The following is a 5,678-nucleotide window of genomic DNA, read 5'->3' as shown; positions in this document are numbered from 1 at the left end:
TTAAGCTTTCCTGCTCCAGCATTGGAATGCGGGGCATGGACGTTTTTTTTATTTTGAAAATCAACAGTTTGCATTATGCAATTAAAAATCCTAACCAATAAAGTAGGGAATAGCTATCCAACTGTTGTTTTAGTTGTATGTTACTTCATATTATAGTTATATCAATGTAAATCATTGTTCTCCCTTGTGTTTCTCATTCTTTCCCTGCCATGTCGTAAAATAAGCTGGTGTGTTACGCCGAAAGGCGGTTATATATACCGGCTATACAGATACAGATACAGAAAATGTGGTGAACCCATCGCTGTATTTGCTCCAAAGCAAATATTGACCTTTCTAGTTTTGCATGTATTCCAAGGTATTACATACAGAAACATATATAGGTAAAAGAAGCAATTGATATGCTATCACAGTACGGCTGCAATTGCGAATACAGTGCAGTACTAGTGCCTAACGATAGAGGTCGTTTAACTGATATGGCAACTATGATAAATCAACAATGACTGTCTCTGATATGCTTATCATCATTGTAAGTAATGACACACACACATATATGATATATAAATACCTTAACATTGATGTTATGTGTAAGGAATAAACTGTCATTTTCTTACACGTAATGTGCTAAAAAAACCGGTAAAATCTTAATTATCGACAGTGATGTACCATTTCATTTCATTGCTGGCCTGCCAAGCCGACAATGTTACAAAAACAGCACACGTTCTTATTGGCTAAATAGTCTGCAGCATATTTTTATTGAGATGTTCTAAATTTGTGGCGGGATTGAGATAACAAGTGACTATTACAATTCAGAGTGCAAGGCTTGGACCAATAACGCCGGGATGGACCCGTCTAAGTATACGTACATGTATTAGAGACCCTCGTCAAAAACAGGACCTCCAGATTTACGTCCTATCCGATAGTGTAAGATGTTGGTAACCGAAGCTTGGCACTCATTTTCACAACATTCAAGTGAAATAATGGATGTAAAGTGCCTTTTTTAAGGCCAAAAACCTATAAAAGATTCTTTACGTCCTATCTGATAGGTTAAGATGTCCGAAACCGAAGCTAGGCACTCATTTTCACATGATCCAAGTGAGTGAATTGATGTAAAGTGCCTTTTTCAAGGCCAGAAACCTCCAAAACATACCAAGCCATCAACCCTACTCACAAAACCCCCTGCCACCATCGTCTCAATCAAACGAGAAGAAAGGTCTGTTGGGGAGAGATATGGGAGACTTGGTGATTTGTAGGCCTTAACGTTTCGGTCCAGTGCGCGCCAAATTACTCTAATTAAGTATTTAGACATCTTATTGTAGTAATTGTGGTAAAGCCCACCGTTAGTCATCGCGCAAAAACAGGAAGGCAGCAGCTAGAAAGATAGCTTCCTGTTCAGGCCTCCCAGTCTCTCACAATGCCTATGTATGTCACAATTACACTACGTTCGGACTAGCTGAATGAAACTGTGAGCCAAGTAACAGTGCAAGGTGAACCATGTAACACCTTTAGTGCACTATGCACCAAGTAACATTTAGCGTCAGTGCACAGCAAACCAGTCCGAATTGCCCTGATAAAAAAGACAGACGGTCATCGAAACGTCCGCTCGTAAAAAAATAAATGGTTGTAATCAAAGAACTTCAATCCTGCGTTTTGTTAACACGTTCTTTTGCCGGCAGCCGTACAACCAGAGGCCATAGTAGGTAAAACGTACGGCCTGCTTGGAAGCCTGCACAAGAGGCTATTGAAGAGCAGTGTGGCCTTGGACGGCTTATATCACTATAATCATAACCCAAACAGATGCACTTTACGCACATCCTGTTGGGTTTACATTAAAAAGCATCATTACGAACTAAAATGATCAATTAGGGTTGATGTTTTGTATCCATGGTTGCAAAATAGTGTACTTTACACAACTCTTGAATTTCAGTTTTGTAAAAGGCTTTATAAATTATTGTTTGGGGGTTGATTCTTTTATCCATGGCGACAAAACAGTTTAGTTTCAGTTTCAATATTACATGTAATAAATTACATGAGTTAAAATTCCAATTACAAATAATTCTAATATTCAAAATAATAATGTATCTATTATAATCTTTGAAATGGATGTTTTATGTTGTACATATCAAGCTAACAATGGTAAGAATGTATTTTCAAAAGACAATCAAACATGCTTTACGCTTTTGCTATCCTCTAAAGACAGAACAACACACATACCATCGCAGCCTTATATGGCTGAACCTGGCTCTAAAGACAGAACACCACGAACTTAAAAGTAATATCTTTCTACCCACTGAAAACTTAGTTACGTACACTTTAATACTTTAAGTTACGCCTACGCCTGATGACGCATTCGGACGCCACGTCGTTTCATCAGTTCGTTTTTTTTTTATTCCAACATTTCATGACTAGACATGGTGACAGCACACTCAAGTTATGTGAACTTATTTTATGCCGCCACCAACGCAGAGGACGAATACAGGACAAGGCAATACTCATTTGCACCTGAGTTAAGTAGTGTAAAGTGCCTTTCCCAGGGGCACAAGATCGGTGACATGTCAGGACTTGAGCCCGGGACCTCTTGGTTCCGAGTCGAGCACTCTGCCGCTGCGCCACACGACCCCACACGGTTTGATGATGGCGTCGCCCGGAAGTGTTCCGGAAAATTGCAGGTTTTCACCGCAGTCTGGCGCCACCACTGCAGGGGTGTGCTCGTTTTCTGCAGCTTTATCTGCGTGGGTTCTGGTTGATGAGGAGTTGGTTTAACCTGACTATCCACTTGCTTAGGCATTTACTGGCCACTTAGACGGCTTTTACATAACCCCAAGAGTAGGATTGTTGGGCGCAGCAATCCCCTTCCATGAAATATGGAGGCACTGTTTTGGTCTGTGTGTTTTTCTGTTTCTCCGCATATTTGTCGTCAACATAACGTTAGAATGCTTTTGGTTTTTATGTTATTTGGTTTGAAGGCAGGACTTAGGAGGACAAAGGTGAAAACCAAATTGTGGGCCTTGGTTCTTCAGTAGAACCTTTGAAGTGTTCCGGACTTCTCGATACTCCAGATCACACATGCTCACCCCATTCAGAGCGAAAACATCTGCCTTCAGCTATTCCTATTTCCCACGGCTTGTCACAGTCTGGAATAATCTGGGCCCTGATCTTCGTAATCTGGGAGTCCTAGCCAATCAGCTGTCCAACATTTCAGCTTTCAAGCGTCAACTTGTTAAAGTGTCATTTACCAGATTCAATGAGCACTTCATTCCTGACGCTCCGTGCTCTTGGTCGACCGCATGTGGGTGCGCCTCCTGTACGGCTTTAAGACGCCACTAGTATTAGTATGGTTTTTTAACATTGTTCCGGTGTATATATTGTATTATTGATCGTTCGATATTGTATTATGTGTATTATTGTAATGTATTATTGTAATGTTTGGGAGGACAACTAGCAAAGGTGTATATTCACCTGTTTTGTCCTCCCATCCAGTTGTCTGGAAAATTCTAATAAATAAATAAATAAATAAATAAAGTGTTGTGCGTGTGGCTGCCTGTGCCTCCGCATATTTGTAGATTTCACGAAGGCTTTTGATTCTGTGGGAAGGGATACTTTATCGTGCATTGTTGCGGATTAGACGGTTTTTGCGGGTTCTAAAGTGTATTCACGGCATCATTAGTAGTAATCACACATTTAAACAAAATGCTAAATATCATGACAATTCCCTCACAACTTTCTTAGATATTTTGCTGAACCAACAAAGTCCCTTCAGAATTATAAGCAAAGCCATACCTATTTTCTCTGAGGCAGCACACGAAGACTACAATTGCATTCATCACAACACACGATGAGAGAGACATTAAACAAACCGCCGAAATAACCATAAAAGATGAAAGCGCCATCCATTTAATCTTAATATCAGGTTAAGAACAAAATTATTAAAACAACCGAATAAGCTCAAATCTTGTACATCCTCAATCAGACCTTGCAATGAACCTTAATTCTCTATAATATACTCCAGCAAAGCCAGGATACACACATCAAACAACCCAGACTGTACCTGTTTTACTGAGTCTCAAAGACATGATAGCAGGATGTTGTCTTTGAACACTAAACAGGAGTTTCCTTCCCACTTTTAACTACAGGGATCTTCGGAAATGACATGATTATGTTAGAGCTACTCTCTCATCTTCGCGGTACACACACCGTAAACCGGACAGAAAAGACGTCATGGCTGTTCGTTAGCCGGTGGAATATCCTTCCGCCGGGAGGTTGTTAAGGTTTAAGCCGGAGGAACAACAGTGATGACAGAGTGGCTCAGCAACAGTTGGTATCTGTGGAAACAAAACTGCCCATTACTCTGTATCTGTTTTAGACGTTTAATGGCAAAGATTGCTGAATAAAACTGTTCACTTTGTCATTATTTTCTACTAATCTAATATACTGCCAGAAAAGACTATGATAGTACTGATAACACGAAAGCAACAGTCGGTATCTGTGGCAACCGAACTGCCAATTATTCTCGCTGGACCTGTTTTAGACATTAAATGCCGGAGAGGGAAATCTTCAATCTGACATTTGTTTCTCCACCGGCAGAGGTAACAAGTACTGATAACACAGCAACAGTTTTGTGGCAACCGAATCGCCCATTAGTCTTTACGACTTTGGTACCCCGTGGAAGCAAAAATGGTGTCAATTGCACTAAAAAAGCTCTCAAATGCCACCAGTGCACCGAATTCAGAATGGATATAGAGACTACCAGTAAGCCTCTATTTAATGTAGAATTCTTGTCATTAAAATCAATCTTTTTAATCGTGGAAAATACATTTTGACAGAGAAAGAACAGAAAATGCTACATATTCGGTCCCACGTATTTGCAATTAAATTTGTCTGTTTGTATTGTCCGTCAAACGAATTTGAATGTTTTTGCAATTTACAATGTAGATATTTGACTGGTGATACTGCAAGCAAAATTATACATTATGTTATACATTTTTTTGTACGTGTAGACCCAGTGCAAGGCTTTCTAATGCCCTACTTCCTTCATCACGTAAAATCTTGGAAAATTGCACTAAGGCCACACCAATTTAATTTGTTGGTTCTCGGATTTTTTCAGAAAAAATATGAAGCGACAGGGCGGAAAAAAATAAAAATAAAAACAGATCTAGGCATCCTATTATAGCCCCAAATGCTACGATAGGAGGTGTGAAGTCAACACAAAAGGCTGGTTCAAAATTTAAACAATGAATTGTGAACTTCTAATGATACCATTGCATTGAAAGATGGAGTAACTGTAACGACTAGGAAGAAAAGGACTCTTTTCAACTATTCAGGGCAAAATATGAGCATTTTGCAGCTGATTCTGTAATTTTTTTTTTTTTGCAAATCAGGAAAAAATGAAGAGGCGAATCCGAGAACCAACAAATTAAATTGGTGTGGCCTAATAATGCTATTACACCCAGTGATTGCCTGGATCACTTCGCCCCCAGTATAATAAGACTGCCATCACTCTTTCAACGCCCAATCAACCCTCGAGTAACACAGTTATTTACTCGTGCGTGGGCACAGCAAAATGACGGGAACCAACTTTCCTGCTGTCCTCCAACCAGGACTCGAAATACTTATAATTCTTTTTTTTTATTCTTTTATTCAAGACAGTGGTCAGCATAGCAGCAGTACATAACATGTTATGG

Source organism: Branchiostoma belcheri, unplaced genomic scaffold, assembly GCF_001625305.1.
Source record: "Branchiostoma belcheri isolate BF01 breed outbred unplaced genomic scaffold, Haploidv18h27 scaffold105, whole genome shotgun sequence".
Classification (NCBI taxonomy): domain Eukaryota; kingdom Metazoa; phylum Chordata; class Leptocardii; order Amphioxiformes; family Branchiostomatidae; genus Branchiostoma; species Branchiostoma belcheri.
Note: the sequence above shows the minus strand (reverse complement) of the source record.